The sequence below is a fragment of the Cavia porcellus genome, unplaced genomic scaffold, assembly GCF_034190915.1.
Source record: "Cavia porcellus strain 051 isolate PalLab524CR breed Dunkin Hartley unplaced genomic scaffold, mCavPor4.1 scaffold_4, whole genome shotgun sequence".
Classification (NCBI taxonomy): Eukaryota; Metazoa; Chordata; class Mammalia; order Rodentia; family Caviidae; genus Cavia; species Cavia porcellus.
The window spans coordinates 83,136,868-83,160,799 of record NW_026947487.1 but is presented as its reverse complement, the minus strand read 5'-3'; the positions used below and the strand labels follow the sequence as shown (position 1 = coordinate 83,160,799).

Sequence of the window (23,932 nt, the reverse complement as noted above, 5' to 3'; positions counted from 1 at the left end):
GACGGGTTCCATCCTTGTGAAGCGCTGCCAAGCTCCGAGTGGCGCCTGCCCAACATGGCACTGGACAGTGCTTCCCTTCAACAGTGACTTCTACCTTCTTCTTGCAAATCTGAAAATTGAAGTCCCTTTCATTAGCTTTTCCTGAAAGGATTTTGCCCCGTTTGGGACACTGTAGCTGGTGAAAAGCTTGGAGGCGGAACCAAGGGGCTCTATTTTCCCTGCCCCTAGGGATTTACCTGGGTGCAAAATGAACACCAATGGGCTACCTGTGCATCACTAATGCCCCTTAGGCACCACCCCAAACTTAAGCTACGTGTATGCCCCACTCTACGTGTCCCATGGATTGAATGCCAGCCCCCGGAGACAATGCCAGATCCTGAAGGGTCAAGGGGTCTCTCCCTGCATTCTTAAAATAAAGGTCATTTATATTTCATACTTCTTATCTTTTCAGCCGCTCCAGAATTCTATCATATTGGTTTTCTGACTGGAAATCCCATTCGATCATTTCCCACATTTCAACATTCCCCCAACCAGCTGTCAATATGTCATTCTGCCCGCCCCTTCAAACTCCACCCATCTAACAGAATAAAAGTCTGCCACTCCTTTGTCTGCCCGGAGGGTCTTGCACTCTGCTGCAGTCCTCCCATGCCCACAAGAAAGGCCTTTTTCGTTTGTTTCTTTGTGCTTGCTTATCTACCATGCAGAGGAAAAGCCTATCACTACCTACACACTCAGCCCTGTTTAACAGACTTTTTAGTAGCATTTTCTGGACTAAGAAAGCTTTTTTTTTTTCCCCCTTATTTCCTATCTCCATTAAGGGTTAATTGAATTCTTCAGACCAATGGCTTACCTAACTTTAATTTAAGAAAACAAAGGTTCTTAACCTGTTTTGAATGCTATCCCTGCAGTCCTGAAAAGCCCTTCTAGCCAGCAACATAATAACCTATCTTAATTAGCATGTACTTTATCTACTTCAAGGCTTAGCAGTGTCCTGTTATGGACTGTGGCTAAATTTACGTTTTTCCTTTTTGTAGCACCTTTCTCTCTCCACTTTTCTCTCTTAGCCTTACCTGCTTACAATAAAAGTCCAATAGGAGACTAGCAATTGCATGATACAATTAAATAGAAAGCCACAAAAAAGCCTGGGAATTTGAAAGTTGCCTTTAACTTCAGCAGGGAAGAAGGATAACATGGCCTCTGTCCTTGGCTTGAAGAAATTTATGTAGCAAGTACATGAGGCTTATTCTGTTTGCTTGCTATTACTGAGTACTTTATTTCTTTGTAGAAGAATCATACCTAAGTGAGATCACTATTAAGGGGACACAGTCCCCAGAAAAAGGAGGTGTTATCTATTTGATGCCACCAAAACCTGTTAGTGACTATTAATTTTGTTGTTTATTTAGGCATCCATGATTACCACAACAATGACAATCTCTTTCAAAACCTCTGTGCAATAAAGCAACTGCTGAGAGTCATACAAAGGTGTCATGGTATCTCTCCTTCCCGTCACAGGTTGAACCTCTTTCTTGTTCTCCTTATGAGCTACGTGTTTTTCAAGGATTCCTAGAGAGAGAAGGGACTCTTTGTTGGAGACCGACAAAGGAGAAACCTACATGAAAATGAACCTCCCACCCACCAATGACTGCTTCAAAGGACCTCAGAATGAGTAGTTTAGAAGCAATGGGGCTGGGGATTTAGCTCAGCAGGCATAAGCGCCTGCCTTACAAGCAGGCAGTCCTGAGTTCCATCCCCAGTACCAATAAAAAGGAAAAAGACAAAAAAAAAAAAAAAAAAAAAAAAAAGAAGGTAGATGATTACTGAAAATCTTGGTCAGCTGAAATGTGAATAAGTCCTTGATAAAGTTCACAGCTAATCTTTTATGCAGGGTGGCCAGGACACTGAGTGTCCTAATTAAAGCCAAAATTGTAAATTCTAGCACAAACTCCAGTGGTATGCAGTAATAGATTGCAGTCTCTTGCCAACTGTTTTTCATAATCGAAGAACTTCTTAAGGACCATATAGAGTTCAGAAAATATTTCTTAAAGGGACACATTTGTTTTTATCTTTTTGTCTTTTTAACCAGGGGATGGTAGGGAAAGCTGGTGTGCTTTTGAAAGCTTTCATTGTTACTGAAAGATGATTATCTTTGAAGACATCACTCAACATGAGTCCTTCTCTTAGATCATGCCCTGATTTATTTCCTCTGCAACACACAAGCTTAAATTACAGTTACTGTTATATGAGAAACCCAAAATATAAACAACGATCAAAATAAAATATAGATAATAGGAGGTATGGAGGTAGTTCTTTTTTCAAATGAGAAGGGGATTAAGAGATGAAAGGAGGTGAGGGGAGGGAAGGGTAAGTGGATAATAAAAGGATTGGGATGTGTTATGTATGTTACCAACTCCCCACAAGGAATGTAATCATTATGTACTGCAAACATGTACAAATAATAAAAACTGAAGAAGCAATAGAGAAGAGTTATAATTTACAGATACTTTGCATGTTAGCCAAGTGAAGGGAGCTGAGACCGACAAGCACCTTTTTACAGCAGTTCTTATAGAATCCTTAGTTGAAACATACACGCAAATATTAGGACATCTGATTGAACATGTTTATCAAAATTTCATTACAGTTTCCTCCTCCTCCTGTCATTATTCTGATCATCAGGATGATCAAGAACAGATTTCTGTATTTTTGTAGAGAAGCTTACTCATTCCTCTTGAGAATTCTTTTAACTAATGATACCTATTGTTCAATCATAAGTAATATTTAGCAGTAAAATCTTTTATCAGGAGTACATTATCTTTGAGAAAGATTCAACTTTGGATTCTTTGTTGATCAAATAAATTGTCATTTCTCCCCCTTTTCACTTTGGAGAAGAAACCTTTAGACTAAATACTGTTCTTAGGCAAGAAGACTAAATACTGTTCTTAGGCAAGAAGATTGAGCCTGAGTTATTCAGACTTCTAAAAGACAATGAACATGTTTTTGGTTTTGTTTGTGTTTTGCAAGTCTTTGTATGGACTCCTGGGACTCATTTCAGGAAGACTCTCTCACCCCAACCATTCTTTCTGGGCTCAGTTTATTTTTCTCTCAGCCTAGACTCAGGATTGCCATGAGATTGATGCAGCCTGGGTTACATAATAAGTTCAAGTACAGTCTGAACTACATAGTCAGACCCTGACTCAAAAATTTATCAAAAGAAAGCAAAATATATATATATATATATATATATATATATATATAGTGTTGTAGTAAGGGGTTGTATAGAGAACAACTAGAATCAGGACACAGAATTTATACTATTATTTTATTATTATCACCCAGAGTTAACAGAAGAAAGTACAGGAAATCTATCTACAACACTAAAGACATAGAATATTCAGCCAAGGGCCTGGATCCCACAGCAATGTCCTGCATGAGTCTAGGTGAAAACCTAGAACCCATGACAATGCCTCCTGTGAGTCCAACTGGAGATTGAGAGCCCAGAAGAAGGACTCACGCCAGTCTCTTCCACAGATCTGTGCTGGGAAGTCCCAAAGGTCAGTGGTGGAAGCTAGAAAGTCTATGCCAGTGGGTTGAAGGAGCTGTGCTGGTAGGTTGAGGGTTCTACATTGAAGCTGAGAAGTCACACTCACAACAAAGACCAGGGCTGTCCAGAAAAGTACCACAGCCATCCTCAGTGACATGGAGGTTCCAAGCTACTCTGACGATAAGCACAGATGAGTACATGCCAGGAAACCAGCATGGCGAGTTTGTCCTGGAGATTAAACAGCACATGTCTTCCCACCTAGAGCCAGGAAGTGATGCTTGGTGTGAGGACCAGAGCTTCTCCAGGAGAACCAACGGCTCAAACAGCAGCACTTAGTGGAACCCACAATGCCTAACTTCTCCACGTCTCTATTTATGCTGACAACTTTCCTCGGGTGGAACATCTATGCTCAGCACCATGCTGATTTAATCCAGCTGGCATTAAGTTGGTCACCAGTTTTTAACCCATAAGTTATAGATATATTAATAGCTGAGAACAAGCCAAATATTTTACTGTACCCTTAGTTATTTCAGTACATATGTTTCTTAATCTTAATTCATTCTCTTTTTGGTGGTACTAGGGATTGAACTGAGGGCCTGAGCTACATCCCCTGCTATTGTCTCTTTTTTCTTTTTAAGAACTAGAGTCTACAAGCAGGCAGTCGTGAGTTCGATCCCCGGTACCGATAAAAATGAAAAAGACAAAAAAAAAAAAAAAAAAAAAAAAGAACTAGAATCTTGCTGAATTGCCTAGATTGAACTCAAACTTTTGATCTTTCTATCTGTTTCTTTCCCATGATTTTTATAAATCTTTTTTTTTTTTTTTGTCTTTTTCATTTTTATCAATACCAAGGATCGAACTCACGACCGCCTGCTTGCAAGGCAGGTGCTTATGCCGCTGAGCTAAATCCCCAGCCCCGATTTTTATAAATCTTAACTGAAATAGTGTGTACAAAGTCTCCTTGGAAAGTGTGAGGTGCTACTGTTAAGCACAGAGTATATGAATATTTATATTTAATATCTGACCCTAGAGTCCCCATCAACATAATGGCTTTAACTTTATTTTTGGCTAAACTAGCAAGAGTCTATTAGAAATCTACTATAAAAATATGTGTTTCCCTGGACCAAATAATTTCATTATTAGAAATCTATACTGCAGAAATATTCATATATTTACATATGACAATAGATGCTAACAAGAGCATTGTGGCTGAAAAGCTGGAAATGATCTTAGTTTTTCATCAGTAGGAAGAAAGCTAAATAGATAGCCATACAGTGGAATATACTGCCACTGTAAGCAAACAAGGTTGATGTATTCCACAATTTCATAAAGATATCTTCCAGGCTTATGGTATATTAAAAAAGCATAAAGTATGTAGTGTACATTCCCATTTATGGTATAAAAAATCACACAGAAATGAAACAAAGCTACATCTACATATGTGAATATACCTGTAGTAAGTTATAATGTCCTTATGTCATTAAGCTAGCTCCTTTTATTGTGCCTGTACCATAGAGAGTAGCGGTTAAGAATGGAGTTCTGAGGTCTTACAGTATAGCTCAGTGGGAGAACATATGCTCAGCATGCATGAGGCTCTCATTTTAATTCTCAGCACCACACACAAAAAAATTAAATTTAAAAATATGTTCTGGAGTCACAATGACTGGCTTCACGTCCTGGCGTAATATCACGTGTGAGATTTTGGACACAGGAGAATTTTTCTGTGTTTTACTTTCCCACCTCTAAAAGGAATAGACAATATTAATAATTTTAAATATATAGAAATAAATCTAGAATATATTTGATTACCCCAAGACATAGTGTCAAATACTCTTGTAAAGTTAAAACACAGTGCTGTATAGATGTTTTAATTTTATTTTCCATGAAGTCCTGAGTATAAGGACTTTATTTCAATGTTTTTGTGTCCCCTACAGTGGCTAGCAAATTGCAGGCACATGGCAGATCCTGGACATATATGCTATAAAAGAATAATGATTTCTTGTATAACCAAAAATATAAAAAGTTTTGAGTTGAATTTTCCAGATAAGTTACTTGTTCATTAATGTACCAATAAATTATTAATTGAAGAGCAGCTGTTGAGTATCCAGTACAGGCCAAGCATAGTAGGTATTGGTATTTCGTGACAGTGAAAGGGTTACATAAATATCTAATTAGGCTGAGTCCCCTCTGTCAGTGTGAACTGGTCCAAAGTTTGGTACTTAGTCTTGAGTTCCACTTTGAAGAACACTCTCCAGCTACTCAGATGAAATCTAAGAGAGGAAGCCAGCAAGGTCTGGAGAAGCTCATAGAATATGATGTGCTCCAGGCAATGCTGAAGATCACAGACTCCAAAAATCCTGTCCTCTGAATCAAAGACCTATGATGAATGCATCAGTCACCAGGAGGACTGCAGCTTATTCAACAAGTGTTTTAATTGCCGGTTTTATGCAATGACTGTCACATTCCAGTCTCATAATTCATATTTTAGAGGCAGATGCTGGGCTACACAGTTCTCCTCTTAACACATGAAGGAATCCCTGCTATACCGAATGGTGGGCCTTAGACCTCTGTTTTTTATATGTCTCGGAGATGCATTAATAAATAACTGCAGCCCTACGTCATCTTGGGGAGTGAGAAATGACAAGTTCCTTTTAGAGTACTGACATTTAAGTCTTCTCAATGAAATAACACCGAACTCTGAATAAAGTGAATCTATTTCCTATGACAGTATCTGAGGGACACTAGAGGCTTAGAGACATACAGATTTTGGTAAATGCAACCCAAGACTGAAAGCCTATGAAGAGACTCCACCATCCTGGTTTATAGCCTCAAGAATATAATAGAGGATTTTATTCTGTTGAGACAGAATCATCAGACAGACAGGGAGGTGCCTGTCTGCACACCAGCAAGACCCAGCAGTCTCAGATTTGGCCTCATTCTCAGCCCTATCTAGCTCATTACCTCCTGCATTCTTCTCTGTGTGCTGCCAAAGCTCTCCCCAGGAAGGAGGCAAGCCTTCCCTCCAGGGAGGTCAGGAAGGATTGCAGAGCTTTGCTTCATGCAAACAGCACCTCTCCTACCCTCGGGGAAGGAGTTTTCACTCTCCTTGCTGTGTAGATGGACTGAGGAACTCCCAGGATGTAACAGCAGGTCATTGCCACATCAAATTTCCAGTACTAGACAGAGGCAGAGTGTTTATCTGAACTTAATTCCAATTTCAGTAACACGTTCATTGCCTCTTGTTTTTTATTTGAATTTAATTTTCATGGATCACAATTTCATTCAGAGGATCTATCTGGCAAAATCCATGATTCAATGGACTCCTGGTTCTTAGGTAACTCATAGAGAAGATCAATTCCCTCTCAATACATGAAGAATTAGGACCCAAGAAAGTCAAATGAGCAGGCAAAGTCAAGAAACCAGTTGGTGAAAGTGCTGAACTAGATACAAAGATATAGTATAGCTTACTAACACGTTTTAATTAGTAATAGGAAAATCTCAAGAATAACTCAAAAAACCTGTACAATAAAGTTTTTAGGGATTTTAGGTAAATGCAAGTTATTACAAATGACGTAATACAGGCCTATGAAAGAAGTTTTAGAGTCCTAAAGTCCTCCTGCTCTTTACTTTGTTTAAAATAATGCCTACATTGGCATAGCCATGAATGCAAGTTGTGTGCTGGTGGGTGGGTCTGGGGTATACCTGAAGGGGATGTCAGTGAGGCTTTCTGGAGATTTTAAGGTGATGACTTCTCTTGGGTTTTATTTGTGAAAACAATCTGGTGGTTTTGGTTTTCCTTGTCTTATGAGCTAGGGGAATCAGCCAGGACAGTACCTCCCGATTTTCTATGTGGTCATTATCCTTAATCCATTTAGACCACATTTAAGACCACTGTATCTTAAATGATTCCCCAGGGACTGCTCATGTGGTCGTCTGTGGGGAGGGAAATAGAGAGGTGTGTAGGCAAGCAATACTGGCCAGAATATTTCTTCTGAAAGCGTACATATGTCCAGTGTGAATTCACCACTGGAAAAATGCCATCTTTCCTATTTTAAGGTTTCCATGTCCTTTATGTCACTGAGCTGCTTCTTATTCTACTCTGTAGTGTGGAGAACAGAGATGACAGATAATGGATCCTGGGATTAGAATGTCTGATTTCAAATCCGGGCTCTGTGTTTACTAATGGCATGATTACGGGTAAAATGACTTTATCTGCCTACATTTGCTTCATACCTGTAAAATGATTTGAAAAATTTATCTAACTCAAATGACTGGTATGAGGACTAACTAGACACAATATGTACAAACTAGAGATACCACTAGGCATGAGTAGTCTCTTCCTGTTAGTTACTGTTAACGCTATCTGCTACTGTTACTATTACTGATACTGTTAACACTACTTGCTCATACAGCTCAGATTTTGGAAAGGTACGAGACCAATGGATCAGGAAATGCAAGACCTGGTCCAGGGTCTCACTTTCACATAACTGCATGAACCTGGGACAGTCACTTCATCCCAACTATGGAAGCAAGTACATCCTATGTCCTTAAATGAAATTGGGCCCCAGAGAGAAGAAAAAATCTCATCCAAAGTCCCCAGGGAATCAGTGTCTAGCCAGGATGAGCCAGGAACATTCCCTTGACTTCTAGCCCAGAGCTTCCCATCAGTACTTTGGACACAAATGATCTTGCCAAGTGTCCTAAGCTTTAATGAAGATCTGAGGACTCTGTGTTGGACAGGACAATGATTCCCAAACATGCTGCCTTGGGAACATGACCATCCCAGAAGCCGTGGATATATCATGGTTGGTTTTAAGTATATCAGAATAGAGTGGTTCCTTTAAAATGCTACTGCTTAAGGGACAGAGGATGTAGCTTAGTGGGAGGGTGTGTGCTTTGCAAGCATGAGGCCCTGGAGTCAATTCCCAGAAAGAGAAAAGCAATGTCTCCTGTAAGCCACTGAACCTAGGAAGATCTCTGTAAACCTATTCTAGCCAAACTGGACAAAGTTGGACAGGTTCTTAAAGTTCAATGACTTAAACACTGACTTTCTTTTTTTCCTTATTTGGTTCCTTTCAGAGCAGGTTACAGCAGCACTATCTCCAGTTCAGGCTGTTCAGGTCTCCTTTTGAACTCATATTATATGTTCATGTCATCCTTTTGTTCTCTCCTTGGATTCCCACTCAGATTCTGAGATCACTGCTGACTGTGTTGTTCCTGTTGGGTATGTAGGTTGGTTTGCCAGATCCTCTTTCTATTCTGTATCCTAGCCATGGCAGACATGCCACAAAGCCAGTGCTCTGGTTGTTATTCTAAACATGTCCCAGGCTCTGTCTCTGTGTTGTTGCATATCTTATGCTTCTTCATTGCTTCTCTGCTCAATTCCCACACTCTTATGATGTTCATAGAGCCTGTAGTGGTCTCCCTGCTTGGAAGTAGTCTTCTGTTCCTTAAAACCTTTTTTTTTTTTTTTTGGTGCTGAGGATAGAACTTGGGGCTGCTGCAATGAGTGATAGCCCCGATCCATTTTTTATTTTTTAATTTTGAGACAGTAGCTTGCTAAGTGTTTAAGTTGCCTAGGCCGGGTTCAAACTTGCTATCTTTCTGTCTCAGCTTTCCAGAGTTCTGGGATTACAAGTGTGTGCCACCAGGTCTGGCTTCTTTATATGAAATCCATATCAATTGTAACTGATAACTGTGTGTCTTAGTGGTTTTGCCTCCCTTAATAAAGCTCCTGAAGAATCACTCACAGAACATCTTTTTATCCCCTAAAGCATCTAGCAGAGCTCTTTGCCTATTGTAGAAGCTCAGTTAGATATGCTTTAGCAACCGTTGACTGGCTGGTGACATGGGAGTCAGGGTCTCAAGTCCTAGTCAAAAGGTTTCCCTTCATAACCAAAGGTGCTTCAGTCCCAAGTATCACTGTGTGTCTGTGGTGAATCAGTCAGGCAGCCATCTGTCTTTGGTTACAGGTATTGTGAGGCATTGCCTAGTGGTTTTGAGAATTCTACTTTTTAGAAATCTGGTATGATACATTTTGAAATTAAAGTAATTAAAAGTAATTTTGTTTTTCTTTTTCTGTTGGCAGAAACTGAGGATCTGACACAGGCAAGCGAAACAATTAACATACTTTAAAAATGCTAGTAAAGTTGAAGGACCTCAAAAGACCTCAAAAGGCAGGAATGAAAGAGCCCTTAGAGTATTCACTCACCCATTCATTTGCTCAATCATTACACAGAATTTGAGCAGTCTGATCTTTTGCATTTTAGGAGAAAACATAGTGGTACATTATTTGTGCAGAATTCTGTGTAGCCCTCTGCTAGAGCCCGTGCTTCTGAAATTCTGTTGGCTAAAATAAGTTCAAAGTAGTTTGTGTTCACAAATCACACTCAGTGTTTTATTCTCTAAGACCAAATTCTCCATGACAAATGCTATCCCCAAATTTGGGAAAAAATGAAAAGAATGCAAAGATTAATCCCAGGAGACCTTTTAAATAAGCCTTCCCCCCTCTACTTTCTTTTTGCTTTCAAAATTTTGCACTCAGAGAATAATAGGTGAACACTTTTGTGGCTAAATAAAACATGCAAATTGAAATTCTTGGGCTGGTAATTAAAGTAAGGTACTCACTGAGTGATGTTTATTTTCCAGCTCCCAGACTGTGAGTTTAGTTCCTTTTCAAGCCATATTTTTCTTTTTATTTTTTTCAATCACAGAGATTAAAGCAGGCTGAATTTACAATAGCATCTTGTAAAAGGAGGGGGTGGGGACCTGCACTGGTTTTAGCACTTTGATGTCTTCAGTGCGAAATCCATATTTTGAGAGACCTGATGGATCTAAATGGTATGTGGAATAAAAATTTCAGCCCTGAAGCTGTAGCCATTTGCAGATAAAAATGCCTGTGAGAAGTGAACGTTGACCTTCATCTCACATCTCACCGCAATCAAGTGTTTCCATTCTTCTCTGTGAAGGTTGGGTGATGTACGTAGCACACGATTGTAGTGCGTCCACTCTGCTGCCCACACAGTTATTAATAGCTGTTAACATTGGCTTGAAACTTTGGGCAATTCATTTGTGCTAGGTAAGAAAAGGTAGGAGAAAAAGACTTTCGAGGAACACACTGTTTTCTGTAAAACAAAGAAAACATCGTAAGAGTCCCTCTTTTGACCATTAGATAAACCTGCAAGATCTAACTGTAGTCAAGGATTGATGTCTTGAGGCTGGAATTGCCTCACTAGTTAGCTTTCACATGCAGGTGCTTTGGTGCAATTTTAGATATTTCATGGACCTTTGATCATATTCATAAGCTCCTGGGTAGCAGGCAGCTTTGAAATCCAATAAATATAAAAATCCAAGAATAAATTTCAAGAATTACTTTCCTGCTAAAAAGCTCAAGATAAAATTAATTTTGTTTCTGCTTTGAAGCCCCCTGGGTCAGATAGGGCATTTGCATCAAAGTGGATCTCAGGAGTTCTGGTACCTTCTGCTATCATGTTGTGTTTGTGATGTCATGAGTGGTTACCATGGAGGTAATTATCATGATGTGGGAGACGTGTGAATTCAGGTGTGGAGAAGCTCAGCAGTGAGAGATTGATCTTTGAGAAAAAGAGATAAATCTCCTTTCATTCCAACTTCCTTAATAACACAAGGAAAGCAGGGAAAAAATGTAAATATGATAACAGAAAATTTGCTTCTGAACAGCATAGCTTTTATGCTTTGCATACCATATGGGAAGGTTTTCCATTTATTTGTTTTTTTAAACATTATATTTTGGTCACATATTTTGTAGGAATGCTAAAAATAAATTTTATGTTCTTCCTTGGAAAATATATGGCTATGCTAGGAAAATACAATATCACGAAGCTCAGGGAGAACAGGAAAATCCTTTGAGTGATACTTAGAGACTCAAAGGTGGTATGTTTTTGCCCAGTTTGGGTATGGGGGGGAGGGGCTCCTGCAATCTGCAAACACTACAAAAATAAGATAACAGCCAAGCTAACAATGCAGCCAGACTGGCTTCCTGCTGGCATTTGACAAGCTAGGGAAATGAGACTGCAAAAATCCACAGGGAATTCTTTCCTCCTTTATGTTAATGAAGTACTGTACATTTCTTTCTTGGGACTAGGGTGGTACGGGTGAGGACTTGGGTGCTGCTAAGCAAGTATTTTAAGGAACTGATCCAGAAACCTTGTCTCTGGCTTGGAATAATCAATGTCATTACTGCTTGTTTGGAAGCTTTGTCTTTTCTTGGAGAGGATCCAATGCTGGCAGACTCAAGTAAATAGAGCTGTGGCTGGTGATAGAGGGACCCTGCTGAGTGGATAGGCTGAGTGTCCTTCACACTGGATTCTGTGTGAGACCTGGGTTCAAATACCAATTTTGCCACACTGTATTCTCTCTTTGACTTTCATCACAGCCCCTAACTGCTCTCTCTCATTCTATTAATCAAGTGGGACTATTATAACAACAAATGTATTGGACATAAAATACATATATTTTTAGGCAGTCCACATATACAAGGAACTAGTTATCTGGGGTTCCATGCCAGCACATGAACTTTTTGGCCTTACGGTACTCTTCCTGATCTACAAAAGACCACTGTCTTGGGAAGAAATGATATTTGCAGTCAACTCTGCATGACACTGCATTGTGGAAAAGAAAGTCATGCCCCTAGAAAGGACACTCCGTTCCTGGGGTCAAGTGCAAATTCCTTATCCTGGTACCTGAGGCTTTACCTAATTACCCTCCAGCTAATGCTTGTACTCTTGCTTCCTTACTCTGACAGGTGGTCTCTTCACTTTGAGCTGCTGGACACGCCTGCAGTCTTCCTTGTGGTTGTGTTTTCTTTCCTTATCTCAGCCTTGATCCTTCCTTGTGAACAGCACCTTGTAGCACATATGCATTATGTAGTTGTGCACTACATAAGGATCTCTGGCTAAGGCAGGGGGACAGGGGCTCAAGTCCAGCCCAATCATAAATCCTGCTGAGGATCTTTGCCTGGAGGAAAGACATTTTTTTTTAATTAGAAACAGAGCTTGAGTGGCTACATGCATTGATAATGCTAAATTTGCATTTATGTTTAACATATATTTTCACAAGATTATAAGCTCCTTGAGGATGCAGACTTTGGTTTGTTAAAATAATTGTGCAGATAAAATAATATAAACTGTTTTGAATTATCACAATTGCAAGAGAGATTGCACTAGAAGCTCTTTGTGGACAAAGCTTCTGTTTTTTTTTTCTCCTCTAAACCCTACACCTCAGAGGTCCTTAAATGAGAAATACATGTCCCCAAAATCTGATTGCTCACTTACCTGTAGTGACAGAAAACATTAATGAGTTTCTCCTTTTTAAATTCTGCAGTACCAGTCTTGGCTTCTTGCATAGGAAAATGAGGAGTAAAATGGCAGATTTCCATGAGAGAGATTGATTCTGGGCCTTAGATAAGGCTTTTGGGTGTGAGTTGAAATCACTTACTTTCAGAGGAGCAGTGCAGTGGAGCTGTGTGGTGGTGACCTGTCCCTTACCACTGTCTCAATGGTGTCTTCTATGTGCTGAGGACATCAGGAAGGAATCAGTGTCTCTGTTCCCAAGGTGTTCCTAGATCATTACTGAGGATCACAGACACATAGGCAAATGGTCATGACCTGACACAAGGGATGTCACTGTAGCAAGAGGAAGTACAGAGTCTATGAGCTCACTGTGAGGCAGCAGAGACCTGCTCTGTCCATGTGGGGACAGGCACGAGTGGAGAGAGTAGAGAAAGAAAGTGACTTTTACTGGTAATACAAAACAAGCTCATTCATGTTCACAGCTGCTTTTATAATCCATGGGCTGGTGACTTTCAAAATGTATGTCTCTATCCAAATGCAGATCTCGGTCTCAGCTCCATCCTTTACTGGTAGTTTTACCTGGAAGCCTCAAAGGTTTCTTAAATGCAATCTGTGCCAAAATATTCTCCAGCTCTTTTTAGCCAAGTCTTATCATATTCTGAAGTTCCATCTTTCCAGATGGTACCGCCCATCCATCTGTTTTGGTAAACTCTGGTTTGGTAAATTAATTTGCTTGGCTTACTGTCTACTCCCAGCTCCCAGTCCAAGTTTATATCTGCATCTCTTGTCTGGAATGGATTCAATTTCCTCCCCAACATATGTCCATGTCCACTCTGGGCCTACCAGAGCCTTCTCACAGCAGCTGGAATGTGAGTGTGATCATATCATGTGTCCCCCAAACTACCCTCTTTAGTGGGGGACCACTAACGCCTCTTAATGCTTTTTCATTTCTCTTAAGATATAGATTCTAATACTCAGCATAGCCTCTTAGGTGTCTCATAGGCTCTGCAAACTTCCCTAGCTTCCCTCACCTACCCCAGGCCTAAATGCCCTGAGTGGCTCTGGCCTGTCACAAGTCCTAGGGCTGAGAAGTTTTGCTGGGGTGCTCTTTTCAACTCCTACCATCCTTCGTTCTTTAGGCTGTGTCTAATTCATCTCTTCTCATTTTTAAGGAATCAGCTCAAATATCACTTCTTGCATGAAAGCATATTTTCTCATCAAACATCACAGACTATATAAATGAACCGCATATTTCGTTTTGTGGTTATTTTATTGATGTCTTATTCTCCCTGAAAGGTTGTTAGCACCTGCATTCTGGTTGGATTTTCCCTGTACCACAGATCCAGTGCCCAGTGCAATGCATGATATACTATAGATTCAATGAAACTTTTATTGAATAAATGAATACAAGAATCTTGTTCTGAAATGAAGAGCCAAACAGTAGGAAGTAGCTAGAAACATGGCCTGCAATGATTTTTGTGGCTCAGTGTATGACAGTGGAGAGTAAGGTTGTTGTAACAAAGGACACATGGTAGGAGGCATCTGATGTAGACAACCTGAACTGGGACTGTGGAAGGACAAATGGAGGGGTAGAATATCTTTTCTTGTTGCTGAGACAAAACACCCAACACCTAAAGTTAAAGGAGGAAAGGCTTACTTTGGCTTACAGTTTGTAGAGGTTTAGTCCATAATTGGCTGGCTCTGGGGCAAGGTGGCATGGCAGAGGAGCATCACAGCGGAAAAATGTAGTTCATGGCATGGAAGTGGGAGGAGGCAAAAACAGCAAGCAGCAAGTGATGGCAGCGAGTGACAGCAACAGCCTCTTTCTGTCCCATCTATTCTATCCAGGTCACATGCCCTTAGGGTGGGTGGTACTCACACCTAGGTGGACCTTCCTGCTTTCCACACCAGAAACTATGCCAAAAAAAAAAAAAAAAATCAGTGAACTATTTATTAACACACATTCTTAATCCCAGCATTATACACTCTAGACCCGCCCTTCTCTGAAAAGCTCCACCTATGACTGCTTTGGGGGGACATCTGGACAAGGCATAACATAGGGACAAATGATATTTAGTATTATCCATTTTTTCCTCCTAAGGAAGGTAGTAAAGGGAGCAAGGGACTTTACATGATTTAGAATTTTTAGCTTGCCTAACCTGCACCTCTCTGACGTATATGGGGAAGAGTGAGAAGAGTTTCCTAGTTGATGTGGGAGTCATCAATCTGGGAGACTTTCTTCTTTCCTGGGCATATGTGGCCTGTGGAATACGGGAGTCTTTTAGTTTATTTGGGTGGCTATAACTAATTGGCATACATTAGATGACTTACAAACAGCAGAAATTTTTTCTCACAGCTCTAGAATCTGAGAAGTTCAAGATCAGGGTGTCAGCATGAATGGGGTCTGATGAGGACTCTCACACTGGCCTCTTCTAAGGGTACTAATATCATTCATGAAGGCTCTATCTTCATTATTATGTTGCCTTCTGAAAAGTCGCCTCCAAATACTATCCCAGTGAAGATTAGATTTCAGTGTAGGAATTTAGAGGGGACAGACACTTTGAGTCTATACAAGGAGGACAAGGTGATGTTAGGACCTGCTGTTCTGAGGTGTTGTTGGATTGGTATATAAGAGGGCATGGAATAAAGGGACACTTCATTTTCCTATCTTGGCCTGAGATGTCCATCATGACATCCTATTTTAACTGAAATCCCCTTAAGCATATTAAAATAAAGGATATTTTGAGGGTGGCATAGTATGAAATGCAAACTGGTCTTGGAACCAGGAAGATATGTAACACACAACAAAGCATACTTACCTTGCTTTGAGTTTGGGGTCACGCCTCTCATTTGGTTACACCTTTCTGTGGTTCCTATCTTCTGGGTCACAAATGTAATACTAAAGTGCTATACTGGTTGACGTAGACAGAATACAAACTTGATGCTACTAAATTTTAACTTGTGGGAAATATGTCTCTTACTGATGTAGCACCCTCTTCTAGAATATCACCAACATAGTAGTACTACTGTGTTGATAGTGTTTATGGCTGTTGCAAGTTTTGGCTTGCCCAGTTCTGGCTCGTACTGTTCGTACAGACATGGCATCCCCAGGAATTGTGCAAGATGACCATTATGTCCACGGAATGTGTAAGGCAGACACTAACTAAATTTTGCTGGCTCAGAATGGTGAAATGCCTTGCTCAATGTCATGTGACAAGTAAATGCTGGAACTGCAGTCAGGGCCCAGCTTCCAAATCTAAATCCAGTCTTAATTTTGCTGCTGCCTCCTGGCTGATCACTGGCTGAGTAAATGAGTGAACAGGGTAAAGGCAAAGCTTCTGTTCAGGAGCCAAATGGGCACACAGGGTAATGGTTTATTTTGAAAGGCTCTGAGTTCCATCAGCAGAACAAGCAGCCTTAATCTGCAGCTCACTTGCCTGACAGGGCGAGCCCCAGATGATGTAGCTTGGGGGACATTTTTTCTACTTTGTTTCCTAAATCCCTTGCATTTTCCTGGCCATAACTCCCTAGCCTGTCTTGTTCTTTCAGGGGTCTTATTTTTAGTGATTACCAGGCCATCCTATTCCATAAAAACTACGTTATTGTTTCAACAAGGAAGCAGAAAAGACAGAATAGCCTTTAAAACACAAAGGAATTAATCTACCAGCATAGCATTCCTTACCGGATTGGAGAGTCATAAATCTGTGGGTTCTTTTGTGGGAGATGAGGAAAAGACCTTATAAAATCACATAGTGCAGAGAAGAAACTGGAGACTCCAAAAGTTATTAGGATTGTTGGGGATTAGAACCTATGCTTTTCCCATTATATCACTTTTCCTGTAGCATTTTAAATTGGTATCTCTCAGACACATTTTTCATCCTATTTGCCTGGGAACAGCCTTGCTTTTTCTTGCTTTTTCATATATGCCCCATTAATGTTTAGGGGAGCATGAGGACAGTGTCAAGGATAGAGGGAGTGTGGACAGCAGTGTCCCAGACCCTGGTGTGACCTGAGATCCCTGCTTTTAAATGCCATTATGAAATGCAGTCTGTCTAAAGCTCAGTGTCTCTTCCCATCAGACTAATGCAGCTGGGGTGGAGGGGCAGGCTGGCGGCTGGCTGCCTGGCAATCTCTTGGAGTCCGGGAGAGGGATTATGCTCGCTCAGTGGGCCTCATCACTGTAATAAAAATGGGAGTGATGTTTATCGACTCATCAGGAATACCCATTTAGACGATTACCCCATTTCCAATCCTATTTCTAGAGAAAAGAGGATTGCCGGATGCTGGACACTTCCTCCCGCCCTACCCCCACCACCAGCAGGATTGTGTTAGTCGGTGGTTTCAAGAGGGGGTGTGTTTGAGGTAGGCACACGGCAGGCTGAGGGAGCTGCCCTCTTTGTCTTCTAGATCTGGCAAGACACAGTGGGATGGCTTTCCCCTGAGAGGTAGGAGAGGAGAAACAGCCCAGCAGGAGCCTGGAGCAGCTGGCTGATGTCACTGATTTCCTGCAGGGGACTTTGCTGACCGAGTCCACATCACTCTCACTCTTCTCTTTCCCCTCCGTGTTCTCGCAGGTGTCACTAAAATAAGCAAATGCAACTTTGGGCTGTGCTAGGCCAAATTTATTTAACCTCATATCTGTGGAACCTGGGTATAAAGCAACATCACTTATTTGAATAAAATGGGGAGGCGGTTTCCCTGGGTAGCAGGAATGTTTATTATAAACTTTTGGCTGCTGCACAGGAAAGCCTCTGGGGTCTGGTTGAGAGACCCCATAACTGCTATTTCACATAGAGATCTAATTAGTTTGATAAGCTGCTCTCTGACACCTGAGCAAGTAGGAAGCACAGTCTTGCAGGTGAGAGAGGATTGTCATCAGTTGGAACTGAGAGTTGAATTAAATAGAAGAAATCCTGTGGATGGAATCCTGCTCAAAGAGGGGTTTTGGATGAATAGCCCCTGAGATCACCTCCCTCTAACACTGCACTTCAGGGCTTTGAATATCTGTGGTTGGATTGTGTTTCAGGGGCACAGAAGAGGAGAAAGGAGACCTCAGTGGGGAGCTGGTGCTTAGCAGGGAGTGTGGCCTTTGTTTTGGGGAGGCCTTGAGTTTTGGTGCTCAGGAATACTTGCCTGCTTTTGTTAAGTCCTCCAGGCTCAGTGTCTGTTCTCAACCCTCCATTCTTTGCCAGCAAGAATGAATTCTTAGAGATGTTTATAAAGAGAGTATTGTGAGGTTTGGGGGTAAGGCAGGCCTGTGTTCAGATGCTGGCTCCCCTCTAAGCTACGGGTGACTGGTAAATCACTGAGCAGGTTTCTTCATCTATATGTCTGTGCTGGAAGTTGTGTATCATGCACCTTCCTGTCTATGACTTTCCTAATGCCCTCCTTGCCATTCCCAAGGTGAACTCCTATCCAGGGAGAGTTGCCAGGGTGCCCAGTAAAATTTGAATTTCAGTTCAAAAATGGATGTGTTTAGTATAAATATGCTCCAGTTATTGCATTGGATGTATTTATGGTAAGAAAAATCATTGTTAGTCTAAAATCCAGATTTAACTGTGCTTCCTGTATTTTAAAATAAACTTTGTTTTAAATTCATTTTAGATTTATGGAAAAATTATAAAGATAGTACAGAAAGTTACCAAATACCTGCCTCCAGTTTCACCTATTATTATCTTACATTAGCATGATATATTGATATTATCATTAACTAAAGTCCATACTTTATTAGATGTAATTTCTTTTTCTGTTCCAGAATCCCATCCAGCATTCCCACATTACATTTAGCTGTCATACCGTCTCAGGCTCCTCTTGGCTGTGTCAATCTTAGATTTTCCCTATTTTGATGACCTTGACCGTTTAGAGGAGTACTGATCAGGTGCTTTGTAGAATATCCCTTAAATTGGGTCCATCTGATACTTACAATTAGGTGGAGTAATATGTTTTGGGATAGGAGACCACAGAGGCAAAATGCCAATTTCCCAAATTTTTAAGAGTGTATATATTACCCACCTTACTTACCACTTTGAGTGTAGACCTTGAGAGAGTCTACCAGGTTCAGCACCCTGTATATTTATTTGCTACGTCTAGTGATTCTCTTGCAGGCACACCAGTGCTTTGTGACCAGGCCCCTGCCTATCGCTGCAGACTCTTCCTGCTCAGTACACAGTGAACTCCTGGCGATGCCTGTAATGAACCCTCTGTCTCTTTTATTGTGAGGACTTTGCAAATGCTCCTTCCTCTTCCTGGAATGCTGTACTTCCCTAGCCTCCTCTTCCTCCTCCCCTTCCTCTGGTTAACTTGCTCTCTGGTCAGTTGTGCTTCAGCATTCTGCTTTCGTCCCCCTCCTGAGAAGACTTCCTGTATCCTTGACTGCGCAGACCAGGCTAGGTGCTGACTGTCTGCTCTGGTCCCATTCTCTGGCGGTACTTGTTACATCGTGGTTGTGGTCTGCTTCCTAATCTCAGTGCATCTCTAATATCTCACACATTGCCTGTTGGAGTTCAATTAATACATAAATGGTTATATCAGAAAGTCAGGGTAAAACATGTAGCCTCGTGCCTGTCTTATATAGAGTAGTTGCTCAATAAGTGCTTATCTCTCTCAATGTAGAAAAAGTTTTCCTAGACCTGAGCAACTACCTTAAATTTGTGCTTGCCAAATGCCTCCACTACCTACCTGTACAATGAGATGAGATTTTGAGATTTCCTGAGAGCCATGATTACCTGTGTCAAAGTATCAAGGAGGCCACTTTGTGACAGAGATACTAGACTAAGTAGGCTTGTCACAGTCAATTTGAAAATTAAAAAAAAAATCCTTCTCCCAATGGAGAAATTCCAAATTATGTACCTCTTTGCCCAAATTTCAGAAATCAGGCTCCTGACCTATTGCTTTTGGGTGAAAAGGATCATCACACTCTCTTTGTGACCCACACATCTAGCACACATTCTAGTGGATATTTATATCTGTTGATGATTAGCAAACCCATTCAACCACACTTCCAGCAAAGTGTAGTTTTTTGTGTCAAGTTCTTTTTCTCAGAACAATGTTTTAGAGATCCTTCCATACTCTGTGTATTGATAGCTCAGTAACTTTTGTTGTTGAGTAGTATTCTATTTTATAGATATACCACAATTGTTTACCCAGTCACTTGCGAGGATCTTTTGGGTTGTCTATAACATTTGGCTATTGTGAATAAAATGACTAAAGAAGTTTTTGCACAAGTCTTTGCGTGAATATGTTTTCATTTTTCTTGGGCACATAGATAGCAGGGAGGATTCTAGATCATAGAGTAAGTATATATTTAACTTTATTTGAAACTGTTACCAGAGTTACTTCCATTTTACACCCTCACATGTAGGAGTGTTCCAGTTACTCCATATCTTCACCAATACTTGGTATTGTCACTCTTTTTAATTTTAATTCATATATAGTGGCATCTCATTCTGGCTTTAATTTTAATTTCTCTGATGAGGAAAGACGTTGAACTTTAATATATACTTATTGATCAATCATATATTTTCCTCTCTGAAATGTATGTTGGAACATATATCTGTTTATAAATTTTGATTGTTTGCCGTTTTGACAATTGAGTTATAAGTAGTTTTTATTTTTATATGTAAGTTCTATCGAATATATATTGTATTTCCTTGTAGACTTGTCTTTTTACTATATTAGTGATGTCTGTGAAGATAAGAATTTTCAAATTTTGGTGAAGTTCAATTTATTGATTTTAATCATTTTTATAGTAATATGTTTTATGTCCTATAAAATTCCCTTTCTTTTTGGTCTTTTTGAAACACAGTTTCACTATGCAGTTCAGGTTGACCTCAAACTTACTTTGTAGCACAGGTTAGCTTTGAACACACAGCAATTCTCCTACCGCAGCCTCCTGTCTCCTGGAATTATAGGCACGCACCACCATGCCTGACCTGAAATTCTTATCTGCTCTACGTTATATAGATTTTCTCCTAAAGTTTCTTCTAAGTGTATTTTAGTTTTTACTTCAGCATATGGTCTATTTTGTTGAATATTCTATGACCATTTGAAAACAATGTGTATTTTGTACCTAGTCATTCAGATCAGATTAGTTGTTGGTGATGTTCAAGCCATCTATATTTTCATTGATTTTCTGTCTACTTGTTCTATGACTTATTGAGCGGAATGTTGAAAACTCAACTGTAACTTAAATTTGTCTATTTTTTCATTCCTATCAATTTTTGTTTCATGTATTGTAAAACTCTGTTATTAACTGAATACCTGTTCAGGTGTGTTTTATCTTCTTGCCTTGTTAAAAGATCTCTTTCTTGTTATGGAATGTATCTCTTTGGTGATACGCCTTGCTTTAAAATCTACTCTGTCTGATATATTTATATCTCCTCCAGCTATAGTTTTTGCACTGTGCATCATTTCCTCATTTCTTAAACTTTTAACCTATGTATGTTTTTATGTATAAGATGAATATCTTTTTTTTCTCTTTGGTATTGGAGCTCAAACTCACGACCTGGAATTTACCTGGCAGGCGCTGGTGCCACTGAGCTAAATCCCCAGCCCTAAGGTGGATTTCTTGAAGAGGATAGCCAGATCTTACTTTTTTGTTCAGTTTGATAATATGTGTATTATAACGTCTATGTTTTATTTCACTTACATGTAAGGTAATTACTGAAGTGGTTGGTTTGAGTCTCTCATTTTGATTATTATCTCTTTCATTTTAAATTTTTTTCCTTTGTTCTTAGCCTATTCTTGAATTCATTGAATTGTTGCATTGTTTATTATATTATTTTTCATTTTGTTAATTTTAAAATGTATTATTATTTTTTATTTTTATTTCTCTGTGTTTAGCTTTATGGTTCATGGGATTGCAATATTTGTCTTTAACTACTAAAGTCTACCTTAAAAAATACATTGCTTTGCATACAATGTGACTCATTAAAACAGCATACTTTCATTTTCCATGCCTTATGTTATTATCATTACACGTTTCATATCTACATATATTAAACTCAACACATTGTTATTATTTTTTCTTTAGACAATTGTATTTTAAAGGAATTTTAAATGTTAAAAACCCAAGTTTTTGCTTAAAATAATTTTTCGTTGGCCAAAATACATTTATTTAGCATCTACTTAAAGCAGTGCTGGTTTTCTGGCAATAGATTTTCTCAGAATTTTACTCTTTATTCTTGAAAGATATTTTCATTGGCCAATACTATATTGGCATTTTTTTTCAAGATTAATAAGTATCATTCCATCGTCTTCTCACGTGCATTATTTGTAAGTCAGCAGTAATTCTCACTTTTTCCTTGTGTATGTCTTTTTTACCTACTGTTTTATGAATAGTTTGCAGCACATTCAGTTATCTTGTTTGTTGATGTGATTTTCTTTATGCTTATCCTGTTTGATGTCCATTGAGTTAGGATTTTTGAGTAGTTTTCATCAAATTTGTAAAATTTTTATTTTTCTGCAAATATTTATTTTCCTTTACTTTCTGTACTTAATGGACATCAATTAAATATTAGTTTGTTATTATTCTTTCACAAATAACTGATCTTCTCTTCATCTTTTCCATCTGCATGCTGGAATGGCTCATTTCTACTGTCTTCAGATTCACTCATGTTGCCTTCCACAGTATCTAACTTGATCTTAATCTCATCCTGTCAGTTTTTAAATTATAAATATTTTATTTTGTGCCCTAGAAATTGTATTTGGGTTTAAAGAATAGTTTCCATTCTCCTCTCACTTGGTTCATTTTTTTTAACTTTTTATAAATATTGCTGTTTCCAATTTGTTGTCTGCTATATTTAATATCACTATTATTTCTGTTCCCCCAGATTGATTTTGTTTCTGATTTATGGCTCAGGTTTCCTAATTTTTTCATGTCTAACATTTTTTTGATTGAATGCATGACACTGTTAAGTTGTTGATTGGATTTGTTTTGTTTGTTTAGAGAATACTGAGTTTTATTCTGGCAGACAGTTAATTTACTATTGTTAAGTGAGTACCAATTTAGTTTTGCTAGTAATTTTAACAAATTACTAACATATCATTACTTCTAAGGCAAGAGTTTTCTTGGTGTCTCTGTTGAATTCCTTGAAAAGTTCTACCACTTCTTTTTACTACAGTTAGCTGGAACTTGAATGCCTCTAACCACATGTAGGTTTTGATAGCTCTTCAAATTACTGCTTTCTGGTGGTTCTTTATCTGGAGGTTTTGCTCTGTGTTGTCTTAGGGATTCAGCTTACAAATATGCAAGTTTATATTTATGAAAACATTCAAAGGCATCTACTGAAGTATCTCATACTCTCTTTGGTACTCTGTGTCTCAAATTCTGGCTCCTCTAACTTTGATTTATTTCTTTATCATAAGAAGTTCTGTTCTCTACATGGGTTCCTTGTCTCTGGTGTGGGTTTTGGTAAAAGCCTATCATCAGAAAGCTAGAGGCTCACCTCAATTGCTGCCCTTCGCTTAGACATTGCAATGCACCCTGAATTGTCTGAAAATATGCACTATCTGAAAATAGTTATTTCATACATTTTACCCAGTACTGTAAAGGTTTATAATGACATGGCTAGTTGGTACCAGTGATTATATCATATCCAGAAGCTGTTCTAGGAATCACTTTTAAAACAACTTCTTATAGTTGTCAAAGTGTTAACAAGTGCTAAGAACAAACAGAATTAAATTAATCCCAAAGGTCTGTCCACCTGCAGTGTTCTGCAGGACAGAACACAATATTGGGACAGAGTTCCTTGAAGGATCAAAGCCCCAGAGAGGTTGATCTCTTCTTTGGGAATAGAACTTCATAGTTACAAGGTTTTAACAATCATCGCTCCTTTTCTCTGTGAGCACTGAGGCTGCCACTCAGTCACTGTGTCCAGGAACCATTATAATAAGTTCATTCAAGGCCAGGCTCATAGGGAATCCAGTCCTTGCCATGTCATTGTTTGTCCTTAGGAGTGAGCAGTGACTGTGTGGACCCTGAATTTATTTTCTCTACAGGTCACAACTCATCAGTGCAAGAGAAAGGTTAGTCTCAGAAACTTCATTGAGTTATCTGAACCAATGT

At 39.4% G+C, this 23,932-nt stretch overlaps 1 protein-coding gene and 1 long non-coding RNA gene across 5 annotated transcripts in view; one reads left to right on the top strand and one right to left on the bottom strand.

Annotated features, from left to right (window-relative positions):
- Positions 1-23,932, top strand: part of Ces5a (carboxylesterase 5A) — a 333,638-nt gene that overhangs the window by 86,043 nt on the left and 223,663 nt on the right. The gene's annotated exons all lie outside the window — the stretch shown is intronic.
- LOC134475617 (uncharacterized) lies at positions 10,274-13,135 on the bottom strand. The gene is made up of 3 exons (XR_010046794.1): positions 13,013-13,135; positions 12,313-12,532; positions 10,274-10,662 (listed from the first exon to the last, which is right to left on the bottom strand). It is a non-coding gene; the product is annotated as an uncharacterized LOC134475617 (long non-coding RNA).